Here is an 18,028-nt window from a genome sequence, read left to right as displayed (position 1 = left end):
AACAAACACACAATATCCTGAAGTTGACCTTCTATCATCAAGGCAACTACCCCAGTCTGCATCAGAGTAACCTTCCACCTTTAGATGACCATGACCTTTAAAGATTATTCCCTTTCCAGGACAAGTCTTCAAGTATCGCAGTATACGATACACTGCATCAAGATGTCCACTTCTGGGGTCATGCATATATCGACTCACCACACTGACTGCATATGTGATATCAGGTCTTGTATGGCACAAGTAGATGAGCCGTCCAACAAGTCTTTGATACCTTTCTTTATTCACAGGATCACCAGATTCAACACATAATTTATGATTCAAGTCGATGGGTGTTGCTACAGGCCGACACCCCAACATACCTGTTTCATCAAGTAAATCTAAAACATATTTCCTTTGGGAGAGAACTATTCCTTTTGGAGATCGAGCAATCTCAATACCAAGAAAGTATTTGAGATGACCAAGATCTTTAACCTCAAATTCCTTACTTAGATTCTTCTTTAGACATGCAATCTCAAGCTCAGCATCACCTGTAATAATAATATCATCCACATACACAGCTAGAATTGCAATTCGTCGTCCAAAGTGTTGATAAAAAACAGTGTGATCTCCGTTGCATTGTTTATATCCCATGCTACATATTGCACGTCTAAATCTGTCAAACCATGCTCTTGGGGACTGCTTGAGACCATACAATGATTTTTTCAATCGACAAACTTTTCCAATTGTCTCAGGCTTTGACAATCCAGGAGGAATCTCCATATAGACCTCCTCTTGCAAATCACCATGTAAGAAAGCATTCTTAACATCTAGTTGATATAAGGGCCATCCAAAATTTGCAGCACAAGAGATCAATGTCCTTACAGTACCCATTTTTGCCACTGGTGCAAATGTCTCATCATAATCAATTCCATATGTTTGACTATACCCTCTTGCAACCAATCTTGCTTTATATCGTTCTACCCTTCCTTCTGGGTTTTGCTTCACAGTGAATACCCATTTACAACTAACTGCCTTCTTTCCTTTAGGTAGTTTCTCAAATTCCCATGTTTGATTTTTTTTCTAGAGCTTTAAGCTCCTCCAACATTGCCTCACGCCAGTTAGAATTACATTGTGCTTCTTTCCAATCTCTTGGAATTGCTACGGAATGCAATGATGCAACAAATGCTCTATATGATGGTGACAAAGACGCATATGAGACATAATTGCTAATGTCATGTTCATATCCATACCTTGTTGGGGGGACTCCAGCTTTAGCACGCGCTCCTTTTCGTATTGCAATGGGCAAATCATAAGTGCCATAATCTTCAGTTTCTCCATGAGATGTCAAAGGTACATTTATAGCCTCTAATGTGTTTGGAGAAAACTGCTCAGTACTTGATGCTGAATTGGTTTCATGAAGCGTCCCGATCGTTTGGGACTCAAATGTGATACAATTACTAATCCCAGGAGGCTAGTAAACACATTCCTTACTTCAAATAGTACAGAGTTTAGATAAAGGTCATTACAATACCGGGGTACAAGCTCAAGAGAGCCAAAATAAAAAGCATAGTAGGAAAATATACTAGCCCAGGCCACAGGCAGAACTGGGTGCAGTCACAGCCCTCTCAATCAAGCATAGCAGAAAAGAAATCTTTGACTGCTGAAAAACATAAATAAATCTGGGTGAATACGCTGGGTATTCCGCAAGCCCACCCCGCTCCTGTAAAGAGAAAGGGGCCTATATCATACATGCTTTATTTGGTGGGGTTGAAGTCACTCTTTATTTTCTCAGAGAGAGGCAGTTGCTGTAAGGTTTTTCCCCAAAGACTTAAAATAACGAATTACTCAACCACCACTGAGCTTCCTGCTCCCATGGCCTTGTTTTCTTTCTCACTACACACTTACACACACATTTCCCCGTTCATGGAACTTATAGAAAAAAATCTCTAATTGTCATACCATACCAGACTCGTCCATACCAGTGGACACGGACTATTCGAATAGGTTTTTAACTCTGCGCAGAGGGGTACACTTTACCCACTAGCCCGGTTTCTGCGATCTCACCGTTGTGAGATCCGAATGCCGGATCTCTTTCCTTCCTCGTACGTCCTAACCTTAACGGTTATCCGGAAGGAGTCAGGCCAGCACCATGTCCAAACCGGACAAAACATTCCCCTTCCTTATCCTCCTGGTGCTCCCCAGCCTTCTTAACCCTGGGGTTGGACCGCACGAGTTTGGATTGAGTGACTGCCCACACAGTCTCAAGTGGTTGTACTATAAAGGAGTACAGGTAGTGAAAATGACAAACCGGTCCTTATATGAGGGGACAATCCTTCTGCTCACGCCTAAACCAGCTGAGCCAACACCTTAGGCCCTCCCCTAAACCAGGGAGTCCCTGATCATCCCACTCCTAAGGTGATGAGGGTGAGTACCCTTCATCGCATAACTTTTCAAAAAAAGGAGACTTTAATTGAAGAAACACATTGCCCTTCCTCCCGATCCACATTTCGTATCCAGATTATATATATAGCTCAATGCGGGTCATCTCTTACTCACAATGCAATATTCCCCCGAAATTCCCGGCTTAGGCAGTGGTAGAGAGAATAGGTAATTCATGCATCAAGGGAAGGGTGGACTTGCCTTCGTCGAAGCTTTCCTGGCACAGAAGATCTACTTCCGGAAGTTCAGGCTTCGGCCCTTCTTCCGGGGCTACGGGTTCCGGATCTGCGGTCCCCGCTTCTTCTATTTAAAACAGACAATAACCAATACATCAACAGTGGTCTACTATTTGTAGTGTGTTATTTACCAACATTATCATCACTTAGGACTTTTTAGAAATTATTTGGGTAATTTTTGGTGCATAAAATATTGAAGAAAACTAATTGAATGGAAAAAAGTGGAAAAGAAAAAGAAAAGAGATCTCTCCTTTGCTGGGCTGGGGGAAGGGTTTTTGGCCCACCCCAGGCGCGAGCGCGCGCGGGGGCGCGCTTACGGCCCAGCGGCGGCCCACGAGCGGAGGGGGAGACAGCGTGGGTGCGCGAGGGTGACGGCGTCGTTGCGGGCCCACTTGGCAGCGAGAGCAGAGGGGGAGACGGCGTCGCGGCCAGACGGCGTGGGTGAACCGGCCGAGCGAGCGGGGGGGGGGGGGGGGGGGGGGAAGCCGGCCGCCGGTGGGCTCGACGGCGGTTTGCCGCCGGTGGCCCGGTTCTCGGTCCAAGGGAGGGTGGTTTAGTACGGGTAGAGGCTGGCGATTCTAAGGGTAGGCTCAATTCAGTCGGAGGGGGTTGGGAGGGGGCTGTCCGCGGGGAGGTGGCGGAGTTCCGCGGCGGGGATCGCCGCCGGTGGGCTCTGGGTGAGGGACTGGGGCTGGGAAGTGGTGCTTCGGGTTCGCGGCCTTGTGAGGGAACTGCTCGGCTCACTCAATTTCTTGCTGGACCAACATAGAGGGGGAGGGAGGAGGGGGGAAGGACTCACCGGAGAGGGGGGAGATGACGGTGCTTCGCGAATTGCGCTCGGGCGAGGGGAGGAGGAGAGTGGTCGAGGCCGGTGCAGGGAAGGAGGTGTCCGGGACAGCCTTTTTATAGGCGCCCGAGGGGAGGGGAGCGACGGAGCCCGGCGGACGCCGGTGAGCTACACAGCGCCGGCATTAATGCCGCACAGCGCCGCCGATGAGACTCCACGGCGGGGCGGTACCGGCAAGGACGTTGGTCAAGGGGGGGGGGGGGGGGGGGGGGGGGGGGGGGGGGGGGGGGGGGGGGGGGGGGGGGGGACGGGGCGGTGCCCAACTTCCCTGTGCAGCGAGAAGACGGAGGAGGGGATGGAGGTGATGGCCGGAGGTGACCGTGGTGAGCCGTACGCGGGGAGGACGATGAAGCGGCTGACAAGCGGGGCCACACTGCCAGTGGGAGTGATCGCGAGCGAGGGCGAAGGGTGGGGCGAGGCTGACGGGTGGGGACGGTTTGTCAGTGAGAGGGAGGCGGAGTGCGGAGCAGGCTGGCGAGCGCGCGGAGGCAGGCCGGAGATGGGCCGAAAGAGGAGGAGGAGCGCAGGCGCGAGGGAGAGGAGGCCGCGGGTTTGGGCCTGGAATCGGCCCAGCAGGGGGAAAGTGTTTTTCTCTTTTTCTTTTTATTTTCTAATTCCTATTTCCCTTTTTGCATCTTTTTCTTTTGAACAAATTATTTTGTGGACCATCTAGGTGCTGGAAAAATAGAATCTAAGTGAGGTGCTTGTGATCAAACAAGGTGTATGCATATGATGAAAGAAAATCTAAGGGAGTTTTTGGAATTAGATGGTGAAAAGGAGGGAAAGGGTAGATTAAGGTTTCAAACCTAGGTTAGGGTTTTGGGATGTTACAAACCTACCCCACTTAAGGGAATCTCGCCCTCGAGATTCAGACGGGGCTCGAGAAAAGGTAAGGGTATTCCTTCCTCAGAGAGTCCTCACTTTCCCATGTGGCTTCCTCTTCTCCATCTCTGCTCCACTGAACCTTACAGAGACTCACTTTCGAGTTGCGGGTCCTTCTGACTGCTGAGTCGAGAATCTTTACTGGCTTTTTCCGATACTGGAGATCCTTTTGAATTTGAATTGCATCTGCCTCGACGTGGTTTTCTGGTACCTTTAGGCATTTGTGGAGTTGAGACACATGGAACACATTGTGAATATCTGACATGGATTCTAGTAGCTCAAGACGGTATGCTGTGGGTCCTATTCGGGCAATGACGGGGTAGGGGCCGATGAAACGTGGTGCCAGCTTTCCTTTCATTTGGAACCGTTTGACACCACGCATCGGGGGAGACCTTGAGATAAATGAAATCTCCTTCCTCAAATCTGAGTTCCCTTCGTCTATTGTCTGCGTAACTCTTCTGTCGACTCTGAGCTTCAAGTAACCTCCTGCGGATCAAGGTGACTTTCCCTTCGGCTTCTTTAACAAAGTCGGGTCCTTCTAGTGTCCTTTCTCCTACATTGGACCACATTAGGGGAGTCTGGCATTTTCTTCCATACAGTGCTTCGAACGGTGACATTTTGATGCTGGCCTGATGGCTGTTGTTGTACGAGAATTCGGCGTACGGCAAACTAGACTCCCAATCCCTATCGAATGTTAACACGCAGGCTCTGAGTAAATCTTCGAGGACTTTGTTGACTCTCTCTGTTTGACCATCTGACTGGGGATGATAAGCGGTGCTGAAATCTAGCTTGGTGCCCATTGCTTGCTGGAGGCCTTTCCAAAATTTTGAAGTGAACTGCGTTCCTCTATCCGATACTATCTTCCGCGAAATGCCATGGAGCCTAACAATCTCCTTAAGGTATATCCGGGCAAGGGCGGCTCCTCCAAAAGTGGTTTTTACTGGAATGAAGTGGGCCACTTTGGTGAGACGATAAATTATTACCCAGATAGAATCATTCCCTTTCTGCGTTCTGGGTAGTCCGGTTACGAAATCCATGCCTATTTCTTCCCACTTCCATTCAGGCACTGGGAGGGGTTGCAGTAGGCTTGCAGGTTTCTGGTGTTCGGCCTTTGTTCGCTGACAAGTGTCACATTGGGCCACATACTGTGCTATTTCCTTCTTCATCCCTTTCCACCAGTATCTGGCTTTGAGGTCCAGGTACATCTTGGTGGTCCCTGGGTGGATGGAGTAAGCCGAGTTGTGGGCTTCATTGAGCAGGACTTCCCGTGCTTCTCCTATTGGTACACACAGACGGTTCTTGAACCAAAGAACTCCTTGTTCATCTGTCCTAAGATCCGGAAGTTGCTCCTTGCGGGCTCTTTCCATAAGTCTGGCTGTCTCTGCGTCCAGGTTTTGAGTCTTGCATATGAGATCTTCTAGCATTGGCTTGACTTCCAGGCTACTGTTGTCTCCCAGGCATGCATTTAGCTGAGCTGATTCCTTCTTCCAGTCTTCTAAAAAGTTGGTCCCCTTCATCCCGAAAGGTTTTCGGCTGAGGGCATCTGCTACTACGTTGGCCTTCCTGGGGTGGTAGTGGATTTCGAGGTCATAATCCTTGATCAATTCAAGCCACCTTCTTTGATGGAGGTTGAGGTCCGGCTGAGTGAAAATGTATTTTAGACTCTTGTGGTCGGTGAAGATGTGGCATTTGTTCCCAATCAGGTAGTGCCTCCATATTTTTAGAGCGTGTACTATGGCTGCCAATTCCAAGTCGTGGGTGGGGTAATTCTGCTCATGTGGCTTGAGTAGGCGGGATGCATAAGCAATAACTTTCTCATTTTGCATCAAGACGCACCCTAAGCCTTGCCTTGAAGCATCACAGAAGATGACGAAATCTTGGTGTATATCTGGTAGTGTCAAAACGGGCGCGGTTGTAAGCTTTTCCTTGATGATCTGGAAACTTTCCTCACACTTTGGAGCCCACACAAACTTATTGTCCTTTTTGATAAGTTCGGTCATAGGTTTTGCTATGCTGGAGAATCCCTTGATAAAGCGGCGGTGATACCCTGCCATTCCCAGAAAGCTTCGTACTTCACTGACGTTGGATGGCTGTTTCCAATTTGAAACGGCTTCTACCTTGGATGGGTCCACTTCTATTCCTTCTGCAGTCAAAATGTGCCCCAGGAAGGCTATCTTCTCTAACCAGAACTCACACTTGCTGAGTTTAGCATAAAGTTGATGTGCTCTAAGTCTTCCGAGGACGATTCGGAGGTGACGTTCGTGGTCCTTGTGACTCTTGGAATAGATGAGGATGTCGTCGATAAAAACCACAACAAACTTATCCAATTCTTCCATGAATACCTTATTCATGAGGTTCATGAAAAAGGCGGGTACGTTTGTTAGCCCAAATGGCATCACTGTGAATTCATATTGCCCGTATCTGGTGACGAATGCAGTCTTCTGAATGTCTGCTTCCTTGATCCTCAGTTGGTGATACCCCGACCTGAGGTCTATCTTGGAGAAGTATTTGGCTCCCTGTAGTTGGTCGAAGAGGTCATCGATCTGAGGGAGAGGGTACTTATTCTTGATTGTAACCTCGTTCAAGGATCAATAATCAATACACATTCTCATACTTCCATCCTTTTTGGTAACGAAAAGAATGGGTGCTCCCCAGGGAGACAAACTGGGACGGATGTACCCTTTTTGTTGCAGCTCTGCAATTTGGAGTTTTAATTCTGCTAACTCTGTGGGGGCCATGCGGTATGGTCTCCTTGCGATGGGCGCAGTGCCAGGAATGAGATCTATATAGAACTCTACTCCTCTTTCTGGTGGCATTCCGGGCAACTCTTCTGGAAATACATCCTCAAACTCTTCGATTACAGACATGTTTTCTGCTGCCAGATTAAACACCATTGGATCGTTTGCGGGCGGCTGGGCTTGATAGGAAACTGCTTTTCCTTGGTGATCGGTGAGAAGGACGGTCTTGTTCGCGCAGCTGATGATACCTTTGTGCTTAGTTAGCCAATCCATTCCTAGGATCACATCAATCCCTTGGGACGGCAGGACGGTTAAGTCTGCCAGGAACACTACCCCACTTAAGAGAATTCTGATTTGAGAGCACCAGAGTTGGCATAGGAGGTCTGATCCCGGGGTTCGGGTGACCAAAGGGATGGCTAGGGGTGTAGAGGGGATGCCATGCTTTTCCACAAACTTGGTGGCTATTAAAGAATGGGATGCTCCTGAATCAAAAAGTACAGAAGCGGGAGTAAATTCAACAAGGAACTCACCGAGCACTACTCCCGGAGCTTGCTGGGCTTCTTGAGCGTCGACGTGGTTGACTCGGTCTCTGCCCTGGTACTGAGTCCTGCTCTGCTGGCTATTGGAAGGAGGTGCCTTGGAGGTAGGTGCTGAGGGAATCTTGGGGCCATTCACCGAGTTGGAGTAGGTCGGCCCGGGTGCCTTCAACTGAGGGCAGTTATTCTTGAAGTGACTGGGGTCTCCGCAGTGCCAACAGGCATTAGCTGGCGGTTGGTTGCTTGCAACAGAGGGTGCCTAAAGGGAGCTCTGACTCTGGTGACTGTAGCGTGACGGAGTGGGTCCAGATGATTTATTGAAGCTTGGTCCCCTGGGTGGAAGTCCAAAGGGTCGAGCTCTCTGGTGACGCTCTTGCTGTTGAGCTCGGAGAACTTGGAATTTCCTCTTGAGGTGCCCTTTTTCTTCCTCTTTCGCCCTTTCCACTTGGATAGCCTTGTTGGAGAGGTGAGAAAAGTTGAGGAAGTCTTGGCTGGCGAGGATGGTCTTAAGCTCGGGTCTTAGTCCTTTCAGGAAACGCGCCATCTTCCTAGACTCGGTGCTGACATCGTCAGGCGCGTAACGGGCCAACTCTGTGAACTTGTGCACATACTCACTGACTGTTCTCCCGCCTTGAGTTAGCTCCCGGAATTCATCCTCCTTGAGTTGAACTATCCCCTGGGGTACATGGTGCTCACGGAAAGTTGTTTCGAATTCTGCCCAGGTAGCATCTCTGACGGCCTCACTGAAAGTGTCCCACCATGCTAGAGCCATTCCCAAAAGCTGATGAGCTGCCAGTTGGACACGCTGATTTTCGGGGCATCCGATGGCTTCTAGCTTCCTCTTGATCGTGCGAAGCTAGTCATCTGCATCGAGGGGATTGCTGGATCCCGCGAATGTGGGAGGCTTGAGTCTCAAAAATTCTCCCATCCTGTCCTGTGGCCTTCCACCACCTGGGCGCTGGTTTTCCAGACTTCTAGTGAGGACTTCAATGAGTCGGGTTTGATTGGCTAGAACTTGGGCCAGATCTAGTGGTAGTTCCGGAGGTGCGGGGAGGTGGGTCCCATCCCCTTCTCCGCCAGCTTCTCCTGCTGCTCCTAGGGGAAAACCTGCTCCAATCCCGGAGGCGGTAGGCGTGGTTTTATCCGAAGCCATCTGCCAGGGAAAAGAGTCACTACCATGCACATGCCCTTTTTTTAACTAGTTATTTTATTCATTACATCAAGCCATTACATAATACAGCACACGGCTACCATAAGTTCATTACACGCGAGTACTAGCTAGGGTACTCCCGAACTCCTTCTCTAAAGTGTCCCCAAATTCCTTGAGAAGGTCATCAAGGCTGGCTAGGGACATCTCCTCGGTGTCGGACGAGTTCCTTAACCCAGCAGGGGGTAGGGTTGGAGGGGCTTCTTCCTTCTGCTCAGTCTGACATCCTTGGCTTTTGGTCTTCTTGTGGATTTTTCTTGCAGGGGCGAGCTTCTTCAGTTTCTTGTCATAGTCCATCTTTAGGGTGTGGTAGGCCTCTCGGGTGTTGGCTTCCTCGCCATCAGCTATTGCGAGGCTCTCTTGAAGGGACACTTTTTCCCCTGAAAGTTCCCTGGCCTTTTGCTCCAGACTTTCCACCCGGGAGGTTAGGTAGGTGCAGTGGAGGGTGAGGTCGTCATATTGGTTGTCGAGGGTGTGAAGGTATCTAGCCATGTAGACGATGGTGGGATCATTCTCAATAGGATCTCCTCCTGACAGGACCTGAAGTCTTTTCCTCCAGGTGGGGGTATTCTTGTTGCTGGGTGGAAAGTAGCGAAAGGGGGTTTCAAAGATCACCTTGTTGTAGTTCTGGCATAGCTGTCGGAGGGCTGATCGGGCAACATTCTAGCAAGTATCTGGAAAGCGGTATCCGGTAAAAGTGACTTGGAAGGAAGGATGGTTCGGATAGTTTCGGCTTTCTCCCAGGTAGACTGCCATAGAGCATTTCTCCATTCCGCCCTCGAGATACTCCTTCCAGACGTATTCCGGCTTCTTGCGGATTCCCATGCGAAGCGCACAACTTCGTAAAAGATGTGGGAACCCTTCCACCTCCGAGCAGTAGGATATCCTAATGGCCAGAGAGTCCTCCATCTGGAATAGGAAAAGAAGGGTCTATTAAAATCGGGGGGGGGGGGGGAGAAGAGAAGATTTTTCTTGGGGAAGGAGGTATTTCCTTTTTAGGGCAAGTTTTAGGGTCAGGGCTGCGACCTACGGCCAGTCCTATGGCTCTGATACCACCTGAAGCGTCCCGATCCTTTGGGACTCAAATGTGATACAATTACTAGTCCCAGGAGGCTAGTAAACACATTCCTTACTTCAAATAGTACAGAGTTTAGATAAAGGTCATTACAATACCGGGGTACAAGCTCAAGAGAGCCAAAATAAAAAGCATAGTAGGAAAATATACTAGCCCAGGCCACAGGCAGAACTGGGTGCAGACACAGCCCTCTCAATCAAGCATAGCAGAAAAGAAATCTTCGGCTGCTGAAAAACATAAATAAATCTGGGTGAATACGCTGGGTATTCCGCAAGCCCACCCCGCTCCCATAAAGAGAAAGGGGCCTATATCATACATGCTTTATTTGGTGGGGTTGAAGTCACTCTTTATTTTCTCAGAGAGAGGCAGTTGCTGTAAGGTTTTTCCCCAAGGACTTAAAATAACGAATTACTCAACCACCACTGAGCTTCCTGCTCCCGTGGTCTTGTTTTCTTTCTCACTACACACTTACACACACATTTCCCCGTTCATGGAACTTATAGAAAAAATCTCTAATTGTCATACCATACCAGACTCGTCCATACCAGTGGACACGGACTATTCGAATAGGTTTTTAACTCTGCGCAGAGGGGTACACTTTACCCACTAGCCCGGTTTCTGCGATCTCACCGTCGTGAGATCCGAATGCCGGATCTCTTTCCTTCCTCGTACGTCCTAACCTTAATGGTTATCCGGAAGGAGTCAGGCCACCACCATGTCCAAACCGAACAAAACATTCCCCTTCCTTATCCTCCCGGTGCTCCCCAGCCTTCTTAACCCTGGGGTTGGACCGCACGAGTTTGGATTGAGTGACTGCCCACACAGTCTCAAGTGGTTGTACTATAAAGGAGTACAGGTAGTGAAAATGACAAACCGGTCCTTATATGAGGGGACAATCCTTCTGCTCATGCCTAAACCAGCTGAGCCAACAACTTAGGCCCTCCCCTAAACCAGGGAGTCCCTGATCATCCCACTCCTAAGGTGATGAGGGTGAGTACCCTTCATCGCATAACTTTTCAAAAAAAAGGAGACTTTAATTGAAGAAACACATTGCCCTTCCTCCTGATCCACATTTCGTATCCAGATTATATATATAGGTCAATGTGGGCCATCTCTTACTCACAATGCAATATTCCCCCGAAATTCCTGGCCTAGGCAGTGGTAGAGAGAATAGGTAATTCATGCATCAAGGGAAGGGTGGACTTGCCTTCGTCGAAGCTTTCCTGGCACAGAAGATCTACTTCCGGAAGTTCGGGCTCCGGCCCTTCTTCCGGGGCTACGGGTTTCGGATCTGCGGTCCCCGCTTCTTCTATTTAAAACAGACAATAACCAATACATCAACAGTGGTCTACTATTTGTAGTGTGTTATTTACCAACATTATCATCACTTAGGACTTTTTAGAAATTATTTGGGTAATTTTTGGTGCATAAAATATTGAAGAAAACTAATTGAATGGAAAAAAGTGGAAAAGAAAAAGAAAAAAGATCTCTCCTTTGCTGGGCTGGGGGAAGGGTTTTTGGCCCACCCCGGGCGCGAGCGCGCGCGGGGGCGCGCTTACGGCCCAGCGGCGGCCCACAAGCGGAGGGGGAGACGGTGCGGGTGCGCGAGGGTGACGGCGTCGTTGCGGGCCCACTTGGCAGCGAGAGCAGAGGGGGAGACGGCGTCGCGGCCAGATGGCGTGGGCGAACCGGCCGAGCGGGCGGGGGGGGGGGGGGGGGGAAAGCCGGCCGCTGGTGGGCTCGACGGCGGTTTGCCGCCGGTGGCCCGGTTCTCGGTCCAAGGGAGGGTGGTTTAGTACGGGCAGAGGCTGGCGATTCTAAGGGTAGGCTCAATTCGATCGGAGGGGGTTGGGAGGGAGCTGTCCGCGGGGAGGTGGCGGAGTTCCGCGGCGGGGATCGCCGCCGGTGGGCTCTGGGTGAGGGACTGGGGCTGGGAAGTGGTGCTTCGGGTTCGCGGCCTCGTGAGGGAGCTGCTCGGCTCACTCAATTTCTCGCTGGACCAACGTAGAGGGGGAGGGAGGAGGGGGGGAAGGACTCACCGGAGAGGGGGGAGACGACGGCGCTTCGCGAATTGCGCTCGGGCGAGGGGAGGAGGAGAGTGGTCGAGGCCGGTGCAGGGAAGGAGGTGTCCGGGGCAGCCTTTTTATAGGCGCCCGAGGGGAGGGGAGCGACGGAGCCCGGCGGACGCCGGTGAGCTACACAGCGCCGGCATTAATGCCGCACAGCGCCGCCGATGAGACTCCACGGCGCGGCGGTACCGGCAAGGACGTTGGTCAAGGGGGGGGGACAGGGCGGTGCCCAACTTCCCTGTGCGGCGAGAAGATGGAGGAGGGGACGGAGGTGATGGCCGGAGGTGACCGTGGTGAGCCGTACGCGGGGAGGACGACGAAGCGGCTAACAAGCGGGGCCACACTGCCAGTGGGAGTGATCGCGAGCGAGGGTGAAGGGTGGGGCGAGGCTGACGGGTGGGGACGGTTTGTCAGTGAGAGGGAGGCGGAGCGCGGAGCGGGCTGGCGAGCGCGCGGAGGCAGGCCGGAGATGGGCCGAAAGAGGAGGAGGAGCGCAGGCGTGAGGGAGAGGAGGCCGTGGGTTTGGGCCGGGAATCGGCCCAGCAGGGGGGGAAAGGGTTTTTCTCTTTTTCTTTTTATTTTCTAATTCCTATTTCCCTTTTTGCATCTTTTTATTTTGAACAAATTATTTTGTGGACCATCTAGGTGCTGGAAAAATAGAATCTAAGTGAGGTGCTTGTGATCAAACAAGGTGTATGCATATGATGAAAGAAAATCTAAGGGAGTTTTTGGAATTAGAGGGTGAAAAGGAGGGAAAGGGTAGATTAAGGTTTCAAACCTAGGTTAGGGTTTTGGGATGTTACATTTCAGGAGCCTGAGATTGCACATGGGACTTCCTTCTTGTATATACTTCGCCCTTATATCGTAAGTCGTCTCCACAAGATTTATTATTCTCGTGACTAGGATGTGTCTCCAATTCACTTGGCATTACTTGCATCTTTTGAGAAGCACCAATCACCACTTCCATTTTATTTGGTTGTTGTTCCATTGAATAAACCATTCTGTTCTCCCCCTCTCAACTAGCTTCATCTGTGCTAGTAGAGACAGAATCAAGAAAAAAATTTAGATCTGTCTTCTCACCATAGAAAGGCACAGTCTCTCTAAATGTAACATCCATGCTTACAAACAAACGTCGTTCACTAGGACTCCAACACTTGTATCCCTTTTGCCCTGCAGGATATCCAACAGAAATGCACTTCACAGCATGAGGATCCAACTTCCCCACCTGAGGTCTATGATCTCTGACAAAACATGTACATCCAAAAATTTTAGGTGGAACCACAAACTTATTCTCACCGAGAAGAATCTCACATGGAGTCTTCATTGCAAGTATTTTTGAAGGAGTGCGATTAATAAGATATGTGGCAGTCAATACAGCTTCACTCCATAGGAACTTCGGAACATTCATTGTAAACATCTGAAAGGGAATTAGGCTTACACCTAGTCCCTAATTAATTTTGGTGGTTGAATTGCCCAACACAAATAATTGGACTAACTAGTTTGCTCTAGTGTATAAGTTATACAGGTGCCAAAGGTTCACACTTAGCCAATAAAAAGACCAAGTATTGGGTTCAACAAAAGAGCAAAGAGACAACCGAAGGCACCTCTGGTCTGGCGCACTGGACTGTCCGGTGTGCCACCGGACATGTCTGGTGCACCAGAGGACTCCAACTCAAACTCGTCACCTTCGGGAAAATCCAGAGGCAACTCCACTATAATTCACCGGACTGTCCGGTGTACACCGGACAGTGTCTGGTGCTCCAAGGAAGAGCGGCCTCAGGAACTCGCCAGCCTCGGGAATTCGCTTCGGCTGCTCTGCTATAATTCACCGGACATGTCCGGTGTACACCGGACTGTCCGGTGTAACTGCGGGGCAACGGCTACCTGCGGCGCATTAAATGCGCGCCAGCGCGCGCAGAGGTCAGGCACGCCCATGCTGGCGCACCGGACACTCTACAGTACATGTCCGGTGCGCCACCGGACATCCAGGCGGGCCCAGAAGTCAGAGCTCCAACGGTCAGAACCCAACGGCTTTGGTGACGTGGCTGGCGCACCGGACATGTCCGGTGTGCACCGGACTGTCCGGTGCACCATGTGACAGACAGCCCCACCAAACGACTAGTTTGGTGGTTGGGGCTATAAATACCCCCAACCACCCCACATTCAAATCATCCAAGTTTTCCCACTTCAACTACTTACAAGAGCTCTAGCATTCAATTCTAGACACAGCAAAGTGATCAAATCCTCTCCAAACTCCACACAACGCCCTAGTGATTAGTGAGAGAGATTTGCTTGTGTCCTTTCGAGCTCTTGCGCTTGGATTGCTTTCTTCCTTCTTTGATTCTTCATTGCGATCAAACTCACTTGTAATTGAGGCAAGAGACACCAATCTTGTGGTGGTCCTTGTGGGAACTTTGTGTTCCAAGCATTTGAGAAGAGAAAGCTCACTCGGTCCGAGGGACCGTTTGAGAGAGGGTAAGGGTTGAAAGAGACCTGGCCTTTGTGGCCTCCTCAACGGGGAGTAGGTTTGCGAGAACCGAACCTCGGTAAAACAAATCCGCGTGTCACACTCTTCATTCGCTTGTGATTTGTTTTGCACCCTCTTTCTCGGACTCATTATTATTTCTAACGCTAACCTGTCTCGTAGTTGTGATTGTTGTTGAGAATTTCAGTTTCGCCCTATTCACCCCCCTCTAGGCGACTTTCAATTGGTATCAGAGCCCGGTGCTTCATTAGAGCCTAACCGCTCGAATTGATGTCGGGAGATCACACCAAGAGGGAGATGGAGACCGGTGACAAGCCCACTACGAGTCACGGGAGCACCTCATCGGAAGAGTCCCGCACCAAAAGGAAGGAGAAGAAGAAGGACTCCTCCAAAGGGAAGAAGTCTTCTTCACACCACAAAGAGAAGAAGGAGAAATCTTCTTCCCACAAGTCACATCGGAGAGGCGACAAGCACAAGAGGATGAGGAAAGTGGTCTACTACGAGACCGACACTTCATCAACATCGACCTCCGACTCTGATGCGCCGTCCGTAACTTCTAAGCGCCAAGAGTGCAAGAAGTATAGTAAGATTCCCCTACGCTACCCCCGCATTTCTAAACATACACCTTTACTTTCTGTCACACCCGGGTTTCGGGGCACCAAGACCCGGGCGCGAACATAAACACCAGGTATGCTGGGACCAAGTCTCACACATATGATGTATAGTGGCATAGGATCGAATGTCACAACTTTATATATAATAGGAGTTCTATACAAAATAAATAATTACATTATAAGGAGACAACGGTCCAGCAACCCAGAGTTGACTGGGAGACGACGACCTAGATCTCTCACGAACACTTCACAGCATCCTCCGAGCGCATCATCCTGCGGTACCTGCTCTTGACCTGTGGGGTGGTGTGAGACAGCAAGAGTGAGCTCACATACGTTCATCGCTCAACAAGTTGTGGGGAATAATGTGCATGAACTCGCCAAAGGTGGGAGCTCACGTGAAGTGTAAGGCTTACCAAAGAGGATGGTTAAAGCTGAGCATTGCTTTTAAAGTTGGTCAAAATTTTATTAGCAATTACTAAGTATAAGTAAATACCAACCCAATTAAGTAATAGAACAAAAGTAACAACTTCACCTGCGATGCAATGCATATGACAAATTGAGTTTAAGTTCCATAATTTAATCATGTGAGTGTCCGAGCTGCTCATGACCGTGAGCACGGCTAGTATACCAGTTTTACACTCTGCAGAGGTTGCGCATCTTTACCCAGAAGTCATGTTACCCATCTGCCAAGGGATCGCGACTTCCCATACACCTCTACCGAGGAGGCGAGGCAGGGTAACACTACGAGGCCTTTACAAAGTTCCACTAGCTTCAGAAAACCCGCTACAGTTTATAGGAAGTTCCAATGCAGGAATCCCTTGCAGGACCGCCATCGCAGCAAAATCCTCCCGAGGGCCTCCCTACACTGACCACTCCCCTACTGCCCTTGCCCCTTTCGGGTAAGGTAGTCTTCCACTAGCTTTCCTAATTAATCAGCCAAGGGGTCCCATTCCTCCCTTGTGGTAGCACTGTTTTCCCGGGTGGTTCTCCATGTTCCAATTAACATAATGATCTTATCATGAACAGTAATAATAAACATATAATAAAAGTGTGATCATGAATAATGTACCTTCATACCCAAAACCACATAAAGCACTAGCAAGTACTACCCAAAAAGTTCAGTGGTAAACAAGGTATAAAGATAGACAAACTAGGGTAACCTATTGGGTCCCATCAAATTAACCTATGCAGATCATTATGATTAATTAGAACATGAGTGGGTAAAAGAAGTGATCAAGGGCACAACTTGCCTGGGACTTGAGATTCCAGGTACCAACTTACTGTTCCAGTGACTCGTAACCTCTCTGCTAGTCGTAGCAATACAGACAAACATGGTGTAGGCAAAATTAACATCACACCAAGCATAAGAATGAACCGTGTAATAATAATCTACGCGTCACTACAAGATCGTGGGTTCGAGAACCGCTAAATTCGGAGTTACGGTTATGAAGTTATGGTTTTCCTAAGATCCACTTGGTTAAATATAGAATAAACTAAGTGCAACATTTTAACCTATATTTTATGACAAAACAAAGTTACCAGATGACAATAAATATCATTGTGAGACTAATGCAACTAAAATGGATCAAAACATAGTTACGGTTATTGGGTTACGAGTTTCTAAAGATTTAATAGTGGTGTATAAAAGAAATTAAGTACAAAATTTTCAGTTTAGGTTTCATAACAAAATAAAGTTACTAGATGATAAACAATATTATTACAAGTCTAATGCAACTGAAATGAATTAATTTGGAGTTAAAATGGATTTAATACGAATTAAACAAGTTTCTTGATTTATTTTTAAACTAAAAATCCTTTTTCTGAATTGTTTTATCCCTTTTATTCTCTGATTGGACTGGGGACACTATTTTGCGAAAGACTAGGGGCTGACGTATAAAATTCCATAGACTCAGTCCAACCCCGCAGTGGACCGCGGGTTGATTTATATTAACCCGAGGGACTCTTTTGAGAAGTTGCCACGCGAAGGGGTATGCAAGGATCACGACCGTCCGATCAGAGAGCAAGCGCCAAGATCAAACGACACATGACCGAACCAATATTATATCGTTCCCATCGGATCTGGAATCGACGGTCCAGATTTTATAAAGCTCGAGTTACACTAAGCCGCCCGATCATACCCCTACGGTCCCGATCAAATCGCCCAGGGGAGTACGCAACGCTCGATCTGAGCCATCCATCATGTATCAACGGTCTATGGTCTGTCTTCTTTCCCAGCTACCCAGCCGACCCGAACTACGGCGGTGCTCACATGCCCACGACGGAGTTTGCCGGTGAGCTACCCGATCCAACGCACTAGAGCACCAAAATCAAAACCGGCTGCAACAACTTCATGCGGATGCGAAGTCGAGCAAATGTCACGAGTTCTCACCCTGGAGTACTGCCATGATTGTCTCCATCCACGGAGCAGTGCGGCAAGGCGGTACTGCCTGAGACCCGGTGAGGAATTGCCGCCGCACCGAAGCCACCTGTGCGGAAGTCTGGGCGTACAAAGAGCCACCCAAAGGGTCTTCCCATGAGCAGTCGAGCGGGCTGCACTCGAGCATGGGGAGCACTGGTGAAGTCCCCAAGGCCGACCACCCGCCCACGACGGTGGCATCCCATCGTTCCACCCACGACGACCTTCATCTCGCCGTTCACGACCATCAGCTTCGTGCCCTCCTCGTGGTCGGGAATGAACCGCTGGAGGAAGAGAGGGGTGCGCAGGAGGCTTATATGCTTCGAGGGGGGGATCCGATCATGCTTTTTGGGTCACGGCGAGGAAATCGGCTAGGGAATCGCGTTCGGTTGGGGGTGATACGGGGCAGGAGATGATCCTGTTGGCCGGGACCCACCGTCAGAGCCACAGCCACGCTGAGAGCAAGGGGGAGTAAGGATGAATTGTGGGCCCTACTAGGCAGCCG

At 49.6% G+C, this 18,028-nt stretch overlaps 1 long non-coding RNA gene across 1 annotated transcript; it reads right to left on the bottom strand.

The window, feature by feature from the left end:
• Positions 1-15,268: 15,268 nt before the first annotated feature.
• On the bottom strand, positions 15,269-17,808 carry LOC103641396 (uncharacterized). Its single transcript, XR_002266789.2, has 2 exons — positions 17,497-17,808; positions 15,269-15,400 (listed from the first exon to the last, which is right to left on the bottom strand). It is a non-coding gene; the product is annotated as an uncharacterized lncRNA (long non-coding RNA).
• Positions 17,809-18,028: the final 220 nt, after the last annotated feature.

Source organism: Zea mays, chromosome 1 (genome assembly GCF_902167145.1).
Source record: "Zea mays cultivar B73 chromosome 1, Zm-B73-REFERENCE-NAM-5.0, whole genome shotgun sequence".
NCBI lineage: Eukaryota > Viridiplantae > Streptophyta > Magnoliopsida > Poales > Poaceae > Zea > Zea mays.
The sequence above is the reverse complement of the archived record's forward strand: the minus strand, read 5'-3'. Positions and strand labels throughout refer to the sequence as shown.